Source organism: Bombus vancouverensis, chromosome 14 (genome assembly GCF_051014615.1).
Source record: "Bombus vancouverensis nearcticus chromosome 14, iyBomVanc1_principal, whole genome shotgun sequence".
In the NCBI taxonomy this organism is placed as follows: Eukaryota; Metazoa; Arthropoda; class Insecta; order Hymenoptera; family Apidae; genus Bombus; species Bombus vancouverensis.
Genome location: NC_134924.1, coordinates 3,390,175 through 3,415,144, shown reverse-complemented (window position 1 = coordinate 3,415,144; position 24,970 = coordinate 3,390,175).

Here is a 24,970-nt window from a genome sequence, read left to right as displayed (position 1 = left end):
ATATGGTATAACGAAATGACGTTTTACGTTATATGGTATTACGTTATAACGTATTACGTTATATGGTATTACGTTATAACGTATTACGTTATATGGTATAACGTCATAACGTATTACGTTATACGGTATTACGTTATCACGTATTACGTTATATGGTATAACGTTATAACGTATTACGTTATATGGTATAACGTTTTAACGTATTACGTTATATGGTATAACGTTATCACGTATTACGTTATATGGTATAACGTTATAACGTATTACGTTATATGGTATTACGTTATAACGTATTACGTTATATGGTATAACGTTATAACGTATTACGTTATATGGTATAACGTTATAACGTATTACGTTATATGGTATAACGTTATAACGTATTACGTTATATGGTATAACGTCATAACGTATTACGTTATATGGTATTACATTATCTCGTATTACGTTATATGGTATAACGTTATAACGTATTACGTTATATGGTATAACGTTTTAACGTATTACGTTATATGGTATAACATTATCACGTATTACGTTATATGGTATAACGTTATAACGTATTACGTTATATGGTATAACGTTTTAACGTATTACGTTATATGGTATAACGTTATCACGTATTACGTTATATGGTATTACGTTTTAACGTATTACGTTATATGGTATTTCGTTATAACGTATTACGTTATATGGTATAACGAAATGATGTTTTACGTTATATGGTATTACGTTATAACGTATTACGTTATATGGTATTACGTTATAACGTATTACGTTATATGGTATAACGTCATAACGTATTACGTTATATGGTATTACGTTATCACGTATTACGTTATATGGTATAACGTTATAACGTATTACGTTATATGGTATAACGTTTTAACGTATTACGTTATATGGAATAATGTTATCACGTATTACGTTATATGGTATAACGTTATAACGTATTACGCTATATGGTATATCGTTATAACGTATTACGTTATATGGTATAACGTTATACCTTATTACGTTATATGGTATAACGAAATGACGTTTTACGTTATGTGGTATAACGTTATAACGTATTACGTTATATGGTATTACGATTTAACGTATTACGTTATATGGTATAACGTTATAACGTATTACGTTATGTGGTATAACGTTATAACGAATTACGTTATATGGTATATCGTGATAACGTATTACGTTATATGGTATAACGTTATACCGTATTACGTTATATGGTATAACGTTATAACGTATTACGTTATATGGTATAACGTTATAACGTATTACGTTATATGGTATATCGTTATAACGTATTACGTTATATGGTGTAACGTTATACCGTACTATGTTTTATGGTATAACGAAATGACGTTTTACGTTATATGTTATAACGTTATAACGTATCACGTTATACGGTATATCGAAATGACGTTTTACGTTGTATGGTATAACGTTATAACGTATTACGTTATATGGTATTACATTATAACGTATTACGTTATATTGTATAACGTTCTAACATATTACGTTATATGGTATAACGTTATACCGTATTACGTTATATGGTATAACGAAATGGCGTTTTACGTTATATGGTATTACGTTCTAACGTAATACGTTATATGGTATAACGTTATAACGTATTACGTTATATGGTATAACGTTATAACGTATTACGTTATATGGTATAACGAAATGACGTTTTACGTTATGTGGTATAACGTTATAACGTATTACGTTATATGGTATTACGATTTAACGTATTACGTTATATGGTATAACGTTATAACGTATTACGTTATGTGGTATAACGTTATAACGAATTACGTTATATGGTATATCGTTATAACGTATTACGTTATATGGTATAACGTTATACCGTATTACGTTATATGGTATAACGTTATAACGTATTACGTTATATGGTATAACGTTATAACGTATTACGTTATATGGTATATCGTTATAACGTATTACGTTATATGGTATTACGTTTTAACGTATTACGTTATATGGTATTACGTTATAACGTATTACGTTATATGGTATAACGTTATAACGTATTACGTTATATGGTATAACGTTTTAACGTATTACGTTATATGGTATAACATTATCACGTATTACGTTATATGGTATAACGTTATAACGTATTACGTTATATGGTATAACGTTTTAACGTATTACGTTATATGGTATAACGTTATCACGTATTACGTTATATGGTATTACGTTTTAACGTATTACGTTATATGGTATTACGTTATAACGTATTACGTTATATGGTATAACGAAATGATGTTTTACGTTATATGGTATTACGTTATAACGTATTACGTTATATGGTATTACGTTATAACGTATTACGTTATATGGTATAACGTCATAACGTATTACGTTATATGGTATTACGTTATCACGTATTACGTTATATGGTATAACGTTGTAACGTATTACGTTATATGGTATAACGTTTTAACGTATTACGTTATATGGAATAATGTTATCACGTATTACGTTATATGGTATAACGTTATAACGTATTACGTTATATGGTATATCGTTATAACGTATTACGTTATATGATATAACGTTATACCTTATTACGTTATATGGTATAACGAAATGACGTTTTACGTTATGTGGTATAACGTTATAACGTATTACGTTATATGGTATTACGATTTAACGTATTACGTTATATGGTATAACGTTATAACGTATTACGTTATGTGGTATAACGTTATAACGAATTACGTTATATGGTATATCGTTATAACGTATTACGTTATATGGTATAACGTTATACCGTATTACGTTATATGGTATAACGTTATAACGTATTACGTTATATGGTATAACGTTATAACGTATTACGTTATATGGTATATCGTTATAACGTATTACGTTATATGGTGTAACGTTATACCGTACTATGTTTTATGGTATAACGAAATGACGTTTTACGTTATATGTTATAACGTTATAACGTATCACGTTATACGGTATATCGAAGTGACGTTTTACGTTGTATGGTATAACGTTATAACGTATTACGTTATATGGTATATCGTTATAACGTATTACGTTATATGGTGTAACGTTATACCGTACTATGTTTTATGGTATAACGAAATGACGTTTTACGTTATATGTTATAACGTTATAACGTATAACGTTATACGGTATATCGAAATGACGTTTTACGTTGTATGGTATAACGTTATAACGTATTACGTTATATGGTATTACATTATAACGTATTACGTTATATCGTATAACGTTCTAACATATTACGTTATATGGTATATCGTTATAACGTATTACGTTACATGGTATAACGTTATACCGTATTACGTTATATGGTATAACGAAATGACGTTTTACGTTATATGGTATAACGTTATAACGTAATACGTTATATGGTATAACGTTATAACGTACTACGTTATATGGTATATCGTTATAACATATTACGTTATATGGTATAACGTTATACCGTATTACGTTATATGGTATAACGTTATAACGTATTACGTTATATGGTATATCGTTATAACGTATTACGTTATATGGTATAACGTTATACCGTATTACGTTATATGGTATAACGAAATGACGTTTTACGTTATATGGTATTACGTTATAACGTATTACGTTATATGGTATAACGTTATAACGTATTACGTTATATGGTATAACGTTATAACGAATTACGTTATATGGCATTACGTTATAACGTATTACGTTATATGGTATAACGTTATACCGTATTACGTTATATGGTATAACGTTATAACGTATTACGTTATATGGTATAACGTTATAGCGTACTACGTTATATGGTATAACGTTATAACGTATTACGTTATATGGTATAACGTTATACCGTATTACGTTATATGGTATAACGTTATAACGTATTACGCTATATGGTATAACGTTATAACGTATTACGTTATATGGTATAACGTTATAACGTATTACGTTATATGGTATATCGTTATAACGTATTACGTTATATGGTATAACGTTATACCGTATTACGTTATATGGTATAACGAAATGACGTTTTACGTTATATGGTATTACGTTATAACGTATTACGTTATATGGTATAACGTTGTCACGTATTACGATATATGGCATTACGTTAGAACGTATTACGTTATATGGTATAACGAAATGACGTTTTACGTTATATGGTATAACGTTATAACGTTTTACGTTATATGGTATTACGTTTTAACGTATTACGTTATATGGTATAACGTTATAACGTATTACGTTATATGGTATTACGTTATAACGTATTACGTTATGCGGTATAACGTTATAACGTACTACGTTATATGGTATATCGTTATAACGTATTACGTTATATGGTATAACGTTATACCGTATTACGTTATATGGTATAACGTTATAACGTATTACGTTATATGGTATATCGTTATAACGTATTACGTTATATGGTATAACGTTATACCGTATTACGTTATATGGTATAACGAAATGACGTTTTACGTTATATGGTATTACGTTATAACGTATTACGTTATATGTTATTACGTTATAACGTATTACGTTATATGGTATATCGTTATAACGTATTACGTTATATGGTATAACGTTATACCGTATTACGTTATATGGTATAACGAAATGACGTTTTACGTTATATGGTATTACGTTATAACGTATTACGTTATATGGTATTACGTTATAACGTATTACGTTATATGGTATAACGTCATAACGTATTACGTTATACGGTATTACGTTATCACGTATTTCGTTATATGGTATAACGTTATAACGTATTACGTTATATGGTATAACGTTTTAACGTATTACGTTATATGGTATTACGTTATCACGTATTACGTTATATGGTATAACGTTATAACGTATTACGTTATATGGTATTACGTTATAACGTATTACGTTATATGGTATAACGTTATAACGTATTACGTTATATGGTATAACGTTATAACGTATTACGTTATATGGTATAACGTTATAACGTATTACGTTATATGGTATAACGTCATAACGTATTACGTTATATGGTATTACATTATCTCGTATTACGTTATATGGTATAACGTTATAACGTATTACGTTATATGGTATAACGTTTTAACGTATTACGTTATATGGTATAACATTATCACGTATTACGTTATATGGTATAACGTTATAACGTATTACGTTATATGGTATAACGTTTTAACGTATTACGTTATATGGTATAACGTTATCACGTATTACGTTATATGGTATTACGTTTTAACGTATTACGTTATATGGTATTACGTTATAACGTATTACGTTATATGGTATAACGAAATGATGTTTTACGTTATATGGTATTACGTTATAACGTATTACGTTATATGGTATTACGTTATAACGTATTACGTTATATGGTATAACGTCATAACGTATTACGTTATATGGTATTACGTTATCACGTATTACGTTATATGGTATAACGTTATAACGTATTACGTTATATGGTATAACGTTTTAACGTATTACGTTATATGGAATAATGTTATCACGTATTACGTTATATGGTATAACGTTATAACGTATTACGTTATATGGTATATCGTTATAACGTATTACGTTATATGGTATAACGTTATACCTTATTACGTTATGTGGTATAACGAAATGACGTTTTACGTTATGTGGTATAACGTTATAACGTATTACGTTATATGGTATTACGATTTAACGTATTACGTTATATGGTATAACGTTATAACGTATTACGTTATGTGGTATAACGTTATAACGAATTACGTTATATGGTATATCGTTATAACGTATTACGTTATATGGTATAACGTTATACCGTATTACGTTATATGGTATAACGTTATAACGTATTACGTTATATGGTATAACGTTATAACGTATTACGTTATATGGTATATCGTTATAACGTATTACGTTATATGGTGTAACGTTATACCGTACTATGTTTTATGGTATAACGAAATGACGTTTTACGTTATATGTTATAACGTTATAACGTATCACGTTATACGGTATATCGAAATGACGTTTTACGTTGTATGGTATAACGTTATAACGTATTACGTTATATGGTATTACATTATAACGTATTACGTTATATTGTATAACGTTCTAACATATTACGTTATATGGTATAACGTTATACCGTATTACGTTATATGGTATAACGAAATGGCGTTTTACGTTATATGGTATTACGTTCTAACGCAATACGTTATATGGTATGACGTTATAACGTATTACGTTATATGGTATAACGTTCTAACGTATTACGTTATATGGTATATCGTTATAACGTATTACGTTATATAGTATAACGTTATACCGTATTACGTTATATGGTATAACGAAATGACGTTTTACGTTATATGGTATTACGTTATAACGTATTACGTTATATGGTATTACGTTATAACGTATTACGTTATGTGATATAACGTTTTAACGTATTACGTTATATGGTATAACGTTATAACGTATTACGTTATATGGTATAACGTTATAACGTATTACGTTATATTGTATAACGTTCTAACATATTACGTTATATGGTATAACGTTATACCGTATTACGTTATATGGTATAACGAAATGGCGTTTTACGTTATATGGTACTACGTTCTAACGTAATACGTTATATGGTATAACGTTATAACGTATTACGTTATATGGTATAACGTTATAACGTATTACGTTATATGGTAAAACGTTATAACGTATTACGTTATATGGTATATCGTTATAACGTATTACGTTATATAGTATAACGTTATACCGTATTACGTTATATGGTATAACGAAATGACGTTTTACGTTATATGGTATTACGTTATAACGTATTACGTTATATGGTATTACGTTATAACGTAATACGTTATGTGATATAACGTTTTAACGTATTACGTTATATGGTATAACGTTAGCACGTATTACGTTATATGGTATAACGTTATAACGTATTACGTTATATGGTAAAACGTTATAACGTATTACGTTATATGGTATATCGTTATAACGTATTACGTTATATAGTATAACGTTATACCGTATTACGTTATATGGTATAACGAAATGACGTTTTACGTTATATGGTATTACGTTATAACGTATTACGTTATATGGTATTACGTTATAACGTATTACGTTATGTGATATAACGTTTTAACGTATTACGTTATATGGTATAACGTTATAACGTATTACGTTTTATGGTATAACGTTATAACGTATTACGTTATATGGTATAACGTTATAACGTATTACGTTATATGGTATTACGTTAGCACGTATTACGTTATATGGTATTACGTTAGCACGTATTACGTTATATGGTATAACGTTATAACGTATTACGTTATATGGTATAACGTTTTTACGTATTACGTTATATGGTATAACGTTATCACGTATTACGTTATATGGTATAACGTTATAACGTATTACGTTATATGGTATAACGTTATAACGAATTAAGTTATATGGCATTACGTTATAACGTATTACGTTATATGGTATTACGTTAGCACGTATTACGTTATATGGTATAACGTTATAACGTATTACGTTATATGGTATAACGTTATAACGTATTACGTTATATGGTATAACGTTATAACGTATTACGTTATATGGTATAACGTTATAACGTACTACGTTATATGGTATATCGTTATAACGTATTACGTTATATGGTATAAAGTTATAGCGTATTACGTTGTATGGTATAACGTTATAACGTATTACGTTATATGGTATTACATTATAACGTATTACGTTATATGGTATATCGTTATAACGTATTACGTTATATGGTATAACGTTATACCGTATTACGTTATATGGTATAACGAAATGACGTTTTACGTTATATGGTGTAACGTTATACCGTACTATGTTTTATGGTATAACGAAATGACGTTTTACGTTATATGTTATAACGTTATAACGTATCACGTTATACGGTATATCGAAATGACGTTTTACGTTGTATGGTATAACGTTATAACGTATTACGTTATATGGTATTACATTATAACGTATTACGTTATATTGTATAACGTTCTAACATATTACGTTATATGGTATAACGTTATACCGTATTACGTTATATGGTATAACGAAATGGCGTTTTACGTTATATGGTACTACGTTCTAACGTAATACGTTATATGGTATAACGTTATAACGTATTACGTTATATGGTATAACGTTATAACGTATTACGTTATATGGTAAAACGTTATAACGTATTACGTTATATGGTATATCGTTATAACGTATTACGTTATATAGTATAACGTTATACCGTATTACGTTATATGGTATAACGAAATGACGTTTTACGTTATATGGTATTACGTTATAACGTATGACGTTATATGGTATTACGTTATAACGTATTACGTTATGTGATATAACGTTTTAACGTATTACGTTATATGGTATAACGTTATAACGTATTACGTTATATGGTATAACGTTATAACGTATTACGTTATATGGTATAACGTTATAACGTATTACGTTATATGGTATTACGTTAGCACGTATTACGTTATATGGTATAACGTTATAACGTATTACGTTATATGGTATAACGTTTTAACGTATTACGTTATATGGTATAACGTTATCACGTATTACGTTATATGGCATAACGTTATAACGTATTACGTTATATGGTATTACGTTATAACGTATTACGTTATATGGTATAACGTTATAACGTATTACGTTATATGGTATAACGTTATAACGTATTACGTTATATGGTATAACGTTTTAACGTATTACGTTATATGGTATAACGTTATCACGTATTACGTTATATGGTATAACGTTATAACGTATTACGTTATATGGTATTACGTTATAACGTATTACGTTATATGGTATAACGTTATAACGTATTACGTTATATGGTATAACGTTTTAACGTATTACGTTATATGGAATAATGTTATCACGTATTACGTTATATGGTATAACGTTCTAACGTATTACGTTATATGGTATTTCGTTAGCACGTATTACGTTATATGGCATAACGTTATAACGTATTACGTTATATGGTATAACGTTTTAACGTATTACGTTATATGGTATAACGTTATAACGTATTACGTTATATGGTATAACGTTATAACGTATTACGTTATATGGTATAACGTTATAACGTATTACGTTATATGGTATTACGTTAGCACGTATTACGTTATATGGTATAACGTTATAACGTATTACGTTATATGGTATAACGTTTTTACGTATTACGTTATATGGTATTACGTTAGCACGTATTACGTTATATGGTATAACGTTATAACGTATTACGTTATATGGTATAACGTTTTTACGTATTACGTTATATGGTATAACGTTATCACGTATTACGTTATATGGTATAACGTTATAACGTATTACGTTATATGGTATAACGTTATAACGAATTAAGTTATATGGCATTACGTTATAACGTATTACGTTATATGGTATTACGTTAGCACGTATTACGTTATATGGTATAACGTTATAACGTATTACGTTATATGGTATAACGTTATAACGTATTACGTTATATGGTATAACGTTATAACGTATTACGTTATATGGTATAACGTTATAACGTACTACGTTATATGGTATATCGTTATAACGTATTACGTTATATGGTATAAAGTTATACCGTATTACGTTGTATGGTATAACGTTATAACGTATTACGTTATATGGTATTACATTATAACGTATTACGTTATATGGTATATCGTTATAACGTATTACGTTATATGGTATAACGTTATACCGTATTACGTTATATGGTATAACGAAATGACGTTTTACGTTATATGGTGTAACGTTATACCGTACTATGTTTTATGGTATAACGAAATGACGTTTTACGTTATATGTTATAACGTTATAACGTATCACGTTATACGGTATATCGAAATGACGTTTTACGTTGTATGGTATAACGTTATAACGTATTACGTTATATGGTATTACATTATAACGTATTACGTTATATTGTATAACGTTCTAACATATTACGTTATATGGTATAACGTTATACCGTATTACGTTATATGGTATAACGAAATGGCGTTTTACGTTATATGGTACTACGTTCTAACGTAATACGTTATATGGTATAACGTTATAACGTATTACGTTATATGGTATAACGTTATAACGTATTACGTTATATGGTAAAACGTTATAACGTATTACGTTATATGGTATATCGTTATAACGTATTACGTTATATAGTATAACGTTATACCGTATTACGTTATATGGTATAACGAAATGACGTTTTACGTTATATGGTATTACGATATAACGTATTACGTTATATGGTATTACGTTATAACGTATTACGTTATGTGATATAACGTTTTAACGTATTACGTTATATGGTATAACGTTATAACGTATTACGTTATATGGTATAACGTTATAACGTATTACGTTATATGGTATAACGTTATAACGTATTACGTTATATGGTATTACGTTAGCACGTATTACGTTATATGGTATAACGTTATAACGTATTACGTTATATGGTATAACGTTTTAACGTATTACGTTATATGGTATAACGTTATCACGTATTACGTTATATGGCATAACGTTATAACGTATTACGTTATATGGTATTACGTTATAACGTATTACGTTATATGGTATAACGTTATAACGTATTACGTTATATGGTATAACGTTATAACGTATTACGTTATATGGTATAACGTTTTAACGTATTACGTTATATGGTATAACGTTATCACGTATTACGTTATATGGTATAACGTTATAACGTATTACGTTATATGGTATTACGTTATAACGTATTACGTTATATGGTATAACGTTATAACGTATTACGTTATATGGTATAACGTTTTAACGTATTACGTTATATGGAATAATGTTATCACGTATTACGTTATATGGTATAACGTTCTAACGTATTACGTTATATGGTATTTCGTTAGCACGTATTACGTTATATGGTATAACGTTATAACGTATTACGTTATATGGTATAACGTTTTAACGTATTACGTTATATGGTATAACGTTATAACGTATTACGTTATATGGTATAACGTTATAACGTATTACGTTATATGGTATAACGTTATAACGTATTACGTTATATGGTATTACGTTAGCACGTATTACGTTATATGGTATAACGTTATAACGTATTACGTTATATGGTATAACGTTTTTACGTATTACGTTATATGGTATTACGTTAGCACGTATTACGTTATATGGTATAACGTTATAACGTATTACGTTATATGGTATAACGTTTTTACGTATTACGTTATATGGTATAACGTTATCACGTATTACGTTATATGGTATAACGTTATAACGTATTACGTTATATGGTATAACGTTATAACGAATTAAGTTATATGGCATTACGTTATAACGTATTACGTTATATGGTATTACGTTAGCACGTATTACGTTATATGGTATAACGTTATAACGTATTACGTTATATGGTATAACGTTATAACGTATTACGTTATATGGTATAACGTTATAACGTATTACGTTATATGGTATAACGTTATAACGTACTACGTTATATGGTATATCGTTATAACGTATTACGTTATATGGTATAAAGTTATACCGTATTACGTTGTATGGTATAACGTTATAACGTATTACGTTATATGGTATTACATTATAACGTATTACGTTATATGGTATATCGTTATAACGTATTACGTTATATGGTATAACGTTATACCGTATTACGTTATATGGTATAACGAAATGACGTTTTACGTTATATGGTGTAACGTTATACCGTACTATGTTTTATGGTATAACGAAATGACGTTTTACGTTATATGTTATAACGTTATAACGTATCACGTTATACGGTATATCGAAATGACGTTTTACGTTGTATGGTATAACGTTATAACGTATTACGTTATATGGTATTACATTATAACGTATTACGTTATATTGTATAACGTTCTAACATATTACGTTATATGGTATAACGTTATACCGTATTACGTTATATGGTATAACGAAATGGCGTTTTACGTTATATGGTACTACGTTCTAACGTAATACGTTATATGGTATAACGTTATAACGTATTACGTTATATGGTATAACGTTATAACGTATTACGTTATATGGTAAAACGTTATAACGTATTACGTTATATGGTATATCGTTATAACGTATTACGTTATATAGTATAACGTTATACCGTATTACGTTATATGGTATAACGAAATGACGTTTTACGTTATATGGTATTACGTTATAACGTATTACGTTATATGGTATTACGTTATAACGTATTACGTTATGTGATATAACGTTTTAACGTATTACGTTATATGGTATAACGTTAGCACGTATTACGTTATATGGTATAACGTTATAACGTATTACGTTATATGGTATAACGTTTTAACGTATTACGTTATATGGTATAACGTTATCACGTATTACGTTATATGGCATAACGTTATAACGTATTACGTTATATGGTATTACATTATAACGTATTACGTTATATTGTATAACGTTCTAACATATTACGTTATATGGTATAACGTTATACCGTATTACGTTATTTGGTATAACGAAATGGCGTTTTACGTTATATGGTACTACGTTCTAACGTAATACGTTATATGGTATAACGTTATAACGTATTACGTTATATGGTATAACGTTATAACGTATTACGTTATATGGTAAAACGTTATAACGTATTACGTTATATGGTATATCGTTATAACGTATTACGTTATATAGTATAACGTTATACCGTATTACGTTATATGGTATAACGAAATGACGTTTTACGTTATATGGTATTACGTTATAACGTATTACGTTATATGGTATTACGTTATAACGTATTACGTTATGTGATATAACGTTTTAACGTATTACGTTATATGGTATAACGTTATAACGTATTACGTTATATGGTATAACGTTATAACGTATTACGTTATATGGTATAACGTTATAACGTATTACGTTATATGGTATTACGTTAGCACGTATTACGTTATATGGTATTACGTTAGCACGTATTACGTTATATGGTATAACGTTATAACGTATTACGTTATATGGTATAACGTTTTTACGTATTACGTTATATGGTATAACGTTATCACGTATTACGTTATATGGTATAACGTTATAACGTATTACGTTATATGGTATAACGTTATAACGAATTAAGTTATATGGCATTACGTTATAACGTATTACGTTATATGGTATTACGTTAGCACGTATTACGTTATATGGTATAACGTTATAACGTATTACGTTATATGGTATAACGTTATAACGTATTACGTTATATGGTATAACGTTATAACGTACTACGTTATATGGTATATCGTTATAACGTATTACGTTATATGGTATAAAGTTATAGCGTATTACGTTGTATGGTATAACGTTATAACGTATTACGTTATATGGTATTACATTATAACGTATTACGTTATATGGTATATCGTTATAACGTATTACGTTATATGGTATAACGTTATACCGTATTACGTTATATGGTATAACGAAATGACGTTTTACGTTATATGGTGTAACGTTATACCGTACTATGTTTTATGGTATAACGAAATGACGTTTTACGTTATATGTTATAACGTTATAACGTATCACGTTATACGGTATATCGAAATGACGTTTTACGTTGTATGGTATAACGTTATAACGTATTACGTTATATGGTATTACATTATAACGTATTACGTTATATTGTATAACGTTCTAACATATTACGTTATATGGTATAACGTTATACCGTATTACGTTATATGGTATAACGAAATGGCGTTTTACGTTATATGGTACTACGTTCTAACGTAATACGTTATATGGTATAACGTTATAACGTATTACGTTATATGGTATAACGTTATAACGTATTACGTTATATGGTAAAACGTTATAACGTATTACGTTATATGGTATATCGTTATAACGTATTACGTTATATAGTATAACGTTATACCGTATTACGTTATATGGTATAACGAAATGACGTTTTACGTTATATGGTATTACGTTATAACGTATTACGTTATATGGTATTACGTTATAACGTATTACGTTATGTGATATAACGTTTTAACGTATTACGTTATATGGTATAACGTTATAACGTATTACGTTATATGGTATAACGTTATAACGTATTACGTTATATGGTATAACGTTATAACGTATTACGTTATATGGTATTACGTTAGCACGTATTACGTTATATGGTATAACGTTATAACGTATTACGTTATATGGTATAACGTTTTAACGTATTACGTTATATGGTATAACGTTATCACGTATTACGTTATATGGCATAACGTTATAACGTATTACGTTATATGGTATTACGTTATAACGTATTACGTTATATGGTATAACGTTATAACGTATTACGTTATATGGTATAACGTTATAACGTATTACGTTATATGGTATAACGTTTTAACGTATTACGTTATATGGTATAACGTTATCACGTATTACGTTATATGGTATAACGTTATAACGTATTACGTTATATGGTATTACGTTATAACGTATTACGTTATATGGTATAACGTTATAACGTATTACGTTATATGGTATAACGTTTTAACGTATTACGTTATATGGAATAATGTTATCACGTATTACGTTATATGGTATAACGTTCTAACGTATTACGTTATATGGTATTTCGTTAGCACGTATTACGTTATATGGTATAACGTTATAACGTATTACGTTATATGGTATAACGTTTTAACGTATTACGTTATATGGTATAACGTTATAACGTATTACGTTATATGGTATAACGTTATAACGTATTACGTTATATGGTATAACGTTATAACGTATTACGTTATATGGTATTACGTTAGCACGTATTACGTTATATGGTATAACGTTATAACGTATTACGTTATATGGTATAACGTTTTTACGTATTACGTTATATGGTATTACGTTAGCACGTATTACGTTATATGGTATAACGTTATAACGTATTACGTTATATGGTATAACGTTTTTACGTATTACGTTATATGGTATAACGTTATCACGTATTACGTTATATGGTATAACGTTATAACGTATTACGTTATATGGTATAACGTTATAACGAATTAAGTTATATGGCATTACGTTATAACGTATTACGTTATATGGTATTACGTTAGCACGTATTACGTTATATGGTATAACGTTATAACGTATTACGTTATATGGTATAACGTTATAACGTATTACGTTATATGGTATAACGTTATAACGTATTACGTTATATGGTATAACGTTATAACGTACTACGTTATATGGTATATCGTTATAACGTATTACGTTATATGGTATAAAGTTATACCGTATTACGTTGTATGGTATAACGTTATAACGTATTACGTTATATGGTATTACATTATAACGTATTACGTTATATGGTATATCGTTATAACGTATTACGTTATATGGTATAACGTTATACCGTATTACGTTATATGGTATAACGAAATGACGTTTTACGTTATATGGTGTAACGTTATACCGTACTATGTTTTATGGTATAACGAAATGACGTTTTACGTTATATGTTATAACGTTATAACGTATCACGTTATACGGTATATCGAAATGACGTTTTACGTTGTATGGTATAACGTTATAACGTATTACGTTATATGGTATTACATTATAACGTATTACGTTATATTGTATAACGTTCTAACATATTACGTTATATGGTATAACGTTATACCGTATTACGTTATATGGTATAACGAAATGGCGTTTTACGTTATATGGTACTACGTTCTAACGTAATACGTTATATGGTATAACGTTATAACGTATTACGTTATATGGTATAACGTTATAACGTATTACGTTATATGGTAAAACGTTATAACGTATTACGTTATATGGTATATCGTTATAACGTATTACGTTATATAGTATAACGTTATACCGTATTACGTTATATGGTATAACGAAATGACGTTTTACGTTATATGGTATTACGTTATAACGTATTACGTTATATGGTATTACGTTATAACGTATTACGTTATGTGATATAACGTTTTAACGTATTACGTTATATGGTATAACGTTATAACGTATTACGTTATATGGTATAACGTTATAACGTATTACGTTATATGGTATAACGTTATAACGTATTACGTTATATGGTATTACGTTAGCACGTATTACGTTATATGGTATAACGTTATAACGTATTACGTTATATGGTATAACGTTTTAACGTATTACGTTATATGGTATAACGTTATCACGTATTACGTTATATGGCATAACGTTATAACGTATTACGTTATATGGTATTACGTTATAACGTATTACGTTATATGGTATAACGTTATAACGTATTACGTTATATGGTATAACGTTATAACGTATTACGTTATATGGTATAACGTTTTAACGTATTACGTTATATGGTATAACGTTATCACGTATTACGTTATATGGTATAACGTTATAACGTATTACGTTATATGGTATTACGTTATAACGTATTACGTTATATGGTATATCGTTATAACGTATTACGTTATATGGTATAACGTTTTAACGTATTACGTTATATGGAATAATGTTATCACGTATTACGTTATATGGTATAACGTTCTAACGTATTACGTTATATGGTATTTCGTTAGCACGTATTACGTTATATGGTATAACGTTATAACGTATTACGTTATATGGTATAACGTTTTAACGTATTACGTTATATGGTATAACGTTATCACGTATTACGTTATATGGTATAACGTTATAACGTATTACGTTATATGGTATTACGTTATAACGTATTACGTTATATGGTATAACGTTATAACGTATTACGTTATATGGTATAACGTTATAACGTATTACGTTATATGGTATAACGTTTTAACGTATTACGTTATATGGTATAACGTTATCACGTATTACGTTATATGGTATAACGTTATCACGTATTACGTTATATGGTATAACGTTATCACGTATTACGTTATATGGTATAACGTTATAACGTATTACGTTATATGATATAACGTTATAACGAATTAAGTTATATGGTATTACGTTATAACGTATTACGTTATATGGTATTACGTTATAACGTATTACGTTATGTGATACAACGTTTTAACGTATTACGTTATATGGTACAACGTTATAAAGTATTACGTTATATGGTATAACGTTATAACGTATTACGTTATATGGTATAACGTTATAACGTATTACGTTATATGGTATTACGTTAGCACGTATTACGTTATATGGTATAACGTTATAACGTATTACGTTATATGGTATAACGTTTTAACGTACTACGTTATATGGTATAACGTTATCACGTATTACGTTATATGGTATAACGTTATAACGTATTACGTTATATGGTATAACGTTATAACGAATTAAGTTATATGGCATTACGTTATAACGCATTACGTTATATGGTATAACGTTATAACGTATTACGTTATATGGTATTACGTTATAACGTATTACGTTATATGGTATTACGTTATAACGTATTTCGTTATATGGTATAACGTCAAAACGTATTACGTTATATGGTATTACGTTATCACGTATTACGTTATATGGTATATCGTTATAACGTATTACGTTATATGGTATAACGTTATACCGTATTACGTTATATGGTATAGCGAAATGACGTTTTACGTTATATGGTATTACGTTATAACGTATTACGTTATATGGTATTACGTTATAACGTATTACGTTATATGGTATAACGTTATAACGTATTACGTTATATGGTATAACGTTTTAACGTATTACGTTATATGGAATAATGTTATCACGTATTACGTTATATGGTATAACGTTCTAACGTATTACGTTATATGGTATTTCGTTAGCACGTATTACGTTATATGGTATAACGTTATAACGTATTACGTTATATGGTATAACGTTTTAACGTATTACGTTATATGGTATAACGTTATCACGTATTACGTTATATGGTATAACGTTATAACGTATTACGTTATATGGTATTACGTTATAACGTATTACGTTATATGGTATAACGTTATAACGTATTACGTTATATGGTATAACGTTATAACGTATTACGTTATATGGTATAACGTTTTAACGTATTACGTTATATGGTATAACGTTATCACGTATTACGTTATATGGTATAACGTTATCACGTATTACGTTATATGGTATAACGTTATCACGTATTACGTTATATGGTATAACGTTATAACGTATTACGTTATATGGTATAACGTTATAACGAATTAAGTTATATGGTATTACGTTATAACGTATTACGTTATATGGTATTACGTTATAACGTATTACGTTATGTGATACAACGTTTTAACGTATTACGTTATATGGTACAACGTTATAAAGTATTACGTTATATGGTATAACGTTATAACGTATTACGTTATATGGTATAACGTTATAACGTATTACGTTATATGGTATTACGTTAGCACGTATTACGTTATATGGTATAACGTTATAACGTATTACGTTATATGGTATAACGTTTTAACGTACTACGTTATATGGTATAACGTCATCACGTATTACGTTATATGGTATAACGTTATAACGTATTACGTTATATGGTATAACGTTATAACGAATTAAGTTATATGGCATTACGTTATAACGCATTACGTTATATGGTATAACGTTATAACGTATTACGTTATATGGTATAACGTTATAACGTATTACGTTATATGGTATAACGTTATAACGTACTACGTTATATGGTATATCGTTATAACGTATTACGTTATATGGTATAACGTTATACCGTATTACGTTTTATGGTATAACGTTATAACGTATTACGTTATATGGTATTACATTATAACGTATTACGTTATATGGTATATCGTTATAACGTATTACGTTATATGGTATAACGTTATACCGTATTACGTTATATGGTATAGCGAAATGACGTTTTACGTTATATGGTATTACGTTATAACGTATTACGTTATATGGTATTACGTTATAACGTATTTCGTTATATGGTATAACGTTTTAACGTACTACGTTATATGGTATAACGTTATCACGTATTACGTTATATGGTATAACGTTATAACGTATTACGTTATATGGTATAACGTTATAACGAATTAAGTTATATGGCATTACGTTATAACGCATTACGTTATATGGTATAACGTTATAACGTATTACGTTATATGGTATTACGTTATAACGTATTACGTTATATGGTATTACGTTATAACGTATTTCGTTATATGGTATAACGTCAAAACGTATTACGTTATATGGTATTACGTTATCACGTATTACGTTATATGGTATATCGTTATAACGTATTACGTTATATGGTATAACGTTATACCGTATTACGTTATATGGTATAGCGAAATGACGTTTTACGTTATATGGTATTACGTTATAACGTATTACGTTATATGGTATTACGTTATAACGTATTACGTTATATGGTATAACGTTATAACGTATTACGTTATATGGTATAACGTTTTAACGTATTACGTTATATGGAATAATGTTATCACGTATTACGTTATATGGTATAACGTTCTAACGTATTACGTTATATGGTATTTCGTTAGCACGTATTACGTTATATGGTATAACGTTATAACGTATTACGTTATATGGTATAACGTTTTAACGTATTACGTTATATGGTATAACGTTATCACGTATTACGTTATATGGTATAACGTTATAACGTATTACGTTATATGGTATTACGTTATAACGTATTACGTTATATGGTATAACGTTATAACGTATTACGTTATATGGTATAACGTTATAACGTATTACGTTATATGGTATAACGTTTTAACGTATTACGTTATATGGTATAACGTTATCACGTATTACGTTATATGGTATAACGTTATCACGTATTACGTTATATGGTATAACGTTATCACGTATTACGTTATATGGTATAACGTTATAACGTATTACGTTATATGGTATAACGTTATAACGAATTAAGTTATATGGTATTACGTTATAACGTATTACGTTATATGGTATTACGTTATAACGTATTACGTTATGTGATACAACGTTTTAACGTATTACGTTATATGGTACAACGTTATAAAGTATTACGTTATATGGTATAACGTTATAACGTATTACGTTATATGGTATAACGTTATAACGTATTACGTTATATGGTATTACGTTAGCACGTATTACGTTATATGGTATAACGTTATAACGTATTACGTTATATGGTATAACGTTTTAACGTACTACGTTATATGGTATAACGTCATCACGTATTACGTTATATGGTATAACGTTATAACGTATTACGTTATATGGTATAACGTTATAACGAATTAAGTTATATGGCATTACGTTATAACGCATTACGTTATATGGTATAACGTTATAACGTATTACGTTATATGGTATAACGTTATAACGTATTACGTTATATGGTATAACGTTATAACGTACTACGTTATATGGTATATCGTTATAACGTATTACGTTATATGGTATAACGTTATACCGTATTACGTTTTATGGTATAACGTTATAACGTATTACGTTATATGGTATTACATTATAACGTATTACGTTATATGGTATATCGTTATAACGTATTACGTTATATGGTATAACGTTATACCGTATTACGTTATATGGTATAGCGAAATGACGTTTTACGTTATATGGTATTACGTTATAACGTATTACGTTATATGGTATTACGTTATAACGTATTTCGTTATATGGTATAACGTCAAAACGTATTACGTTATATGGTATTACGTTATCACGTATTACGTTATATGGTATAACGTTATAACATATTACGTTATATGGTATAACGTTTTAACGTATTACTTTATATGGTATAACGTTATCACGTATTATGTTATATGGTATAACGTTATAACGTATTACGTTATATGGTATTACGTTATAACGTATTACGTTATATGGTATAACGTTATGACGTATTACGGTATATGGTATAACGTCATAACGTATTACGTTATATGGTATTGCGTTATCACGTATTACGTTATATGGTATAACGTTATAACGTATTACGTTATATGGTATAACGTTATAACGTATTACGTTATATGGTATATCGTTATAACGTATTACGTTATATGGTGTAACGTTATACCGTACTGTTACGACCGATCGCGGAGAGACGCGGTCGCGAGGAAAACGCGTCAGCGAGAGGCGTAAATTCTCGCTACGATTCGGTGAATCGACGCCGCTAAGTAGTCGTTCCCCTGTTTCGGTTAAGATAACAGAGGTGGTTGAATGAATATGACACAGTATAGTAAGTTATATTTCACCGTTTATTCCACAACTTATAACGAGGATAGTTACACTGGTGCGTATGTACGAGATGAGTGAGTGACTGATCTGCGGGTGTGTATACCCGCTCGAAGGATGTTGACCGTTCGAAGGATGTAGAATCAGTGTTTCTTGGGAGACGATGCTGTCTCGGAGGAAGGCTAAGGATCAGTCTCTAGCGCACGGGACCATCGGATTTGTTGGTGACGATTTTGGCTAAGAGAGTGAGGGAAATAGGCTTCGTTGTTAATTGGTTAAACGAAGGTTGGTGGATTAGGAAGGGTCTTAGCTGCCCTTGATAGAAAGTTGTTATTAGGAAGCATCGTACGTGGAAAAACCCAACTTTCCCTTGCCAAGCCGTAGTAAACAATAGTCTTTAGAAACTGATTTAGAAAAGGACATTTGTTGGGTCTGAAGGACCTTAACGAGCAAATTACTCGGGTTTATAACGGGTACTTAGGCTATTGAGGGTACGCCGTACGGAAGAGCGGACATCTGGTGTCCGTCTGGCCCGCGGTGTGTGACCTGGGCCAGGCAGAGAGTCGCGCGGCGTAACACGTACTATGTTTTATGGTATAACGAAATGACGTTTTACGTTATATGTTATAACGTTATAACGTATCACGTTATACGGTATATCGAAATGACGTTTTACGTTGTATGGTATAACGTTATAACGTATTACGTTATATGGTATTACATTATAACGTATTACGTTATATGGTATATCGTTATAACGTATTACGTTATATGGTATAACGTTATACCGTATTACGTTATATGGTATAGCGAAATGACGTTTTACGTTATATGGTATTACGTTATAACGTATTACGTTATATGGTATTACGTTATAACGTATTTCGTTATATGGTATAACGTCAAAACGTATTACGTTATATGGTATTACGTTATCACGTATTACGTTATATGGTATAACGTTATAACATATTACGTTATATGGTATAACGTTTTAACGTATTACGTTATATGGTATAACGTTATCACGTATTATGTTATATGGTATAACGTTATAACGTATTACGTTATATGGTATTACGATATAACGTATTACGTTATATGGTATAACGTTATGACGTATTACGGTATATGGTATAACGTCATAACGTATTACGTTATATGGTATTGCGTTATCACGTATTACGTTATATGGTATAACGTTATAACGTATTACGTTATATGGTATAACGTTTTAACGTATTACGTTATATGGTATAACGTTATCACGTATTACGTTACATGGTATAACGTTATAACGTATTACGTTATATGGTATAACGTTTTAACGTATTACGTTATATGGTATAACGTTATCACGTATTACGTTATATGGTATAACGTTAAAACGTATTACGTTATATGGTATTACGTTATAACGTATTACGTTATATGGTATAACGAAATGACGTTTTACGTTATATGGTATTACGTTATAACGTATTACGTTATATGGTAAAACGTTATAACGTATTACGTTATATCGTATAACGTCATAACGTATTACGTTATATGGTATTACGTTATCACGTATTACGTTATATGGTATAACGTTATAACGTATTACGTTATATGGTATAACGTTTTAACGTATTACGTTATATGGTATAACGTTATCACGTATTACGTTATATGGTATAACGTTATAACGTATTACGTTATGTGGTATATCGTTATAACGCATTACGTTATATGGTATAACGTTATACCGTATTACGTTATATGGTATAACGAAATGACGTTTTACGTTATATGGTATTACGTTATAACGTATTACGTTATATGGTATAACGTTATCACGTATTACGTTATATGGCATTACTTTATAACGTATTACGTTATATGGTATAACGAAATGACGTTTTACGTTATATGGTATAACGTTATAACGTATTACGTTATATGGTATTACGTTTTAACATATTACGTTATATGGTATAACGTTATAACGTATTACGTTATATGGTATTACGTTATAACGTATTACGTTATATGGTATAACGTTGTAACGTATTACGTTATATGGTATAACGTTATAACGAATTACGTTATATGGCATTACGTTATAACGTATTACGTTATATGGTATAACGTTATAACGTATTACGTTATATGGTATATCGTTATAACGTATTACGTTATATGGTGTAACGTTATACCGTACTATGTTTTATGGTATAACGAAATGACGCTTTACGTTATATGTTATAACGTTATAACGTATCACGTTATACGGTATATCGAAATGACGTTTTACGTTGTATGGTATAACGTTATAACGTATTACGTTATATGGTATTACATTATAACGTATTACGTTATATTGTATAACGTTCTAACATATTACGTTATATGGTATAACGTTATACCGTATTACGTTATATGGTATAACGTTATACCGTATTACGTTATATGGTATAACGAAATGGCGTTTTACGTTATATGGTATTACGTTCTAACGTAATACGTTATATGGTATAACGTTATAACGTATTACGTTATATGGTATAACGTTATAACGTATTACGTTATATGGTATAACATTATAACGTACTACGTTATATGGTATATCGTTATAACGTACTACGTTATATGGTATAACGTTATACCGTATTACGTTATATGGCATTACGTTATAACGTATTACGTTATATGGTATAACGTTATAACGTATTACGTTATATGGTATAACGTTATAACGTATTACGTTATATGGTATAACGTTTTAACGTATTACGTTATATGGTATAACGTTATCACGTATTACGTTACATGGTATAACGTTATAACGTATTACGTTATATGGTATAACGTTTTAACGTATTACGTTATATGGTATAACGTTATAACGTATTACGTTATATGGTATTACGTTATAACGTATTACGTTATATGGTATATCGTTATAACGTATTACGTTATATGGTATAACGTTTTAACGTATTACGTTATATGGAATAATGTTATCACGTATTACGTTATATGGTATAACGTTATCACGTATTACGTTATATGGTATAACGTTATAACGTATTACGTTATATGGTATTACGTTATAACGTATTACGTTATATGGTATAACGTTATAACGTATTACGTTATATGGTATAACGTTATAACGTATTACGTTATATGGTATAACGTTTTAACGTATTACGTTATATGGTATAACGTTATCACGTATTACGTTATATGGTACAACGTTATAAAGTATTACGTTATATGGTATAACGTTATAACGTATTACGTTATATGGTATAACGTTATAACGTATTACGTTATATGGTATAACGTTTTAACGTATTACGTTATATGGTATAACGTTATCACGTATTACGTTATATGGTATAACGTTATCACGTATTACGTTATATGGTATAACGTTATCACGTATTACGTTATATGGTATAACGTTATAACGTAT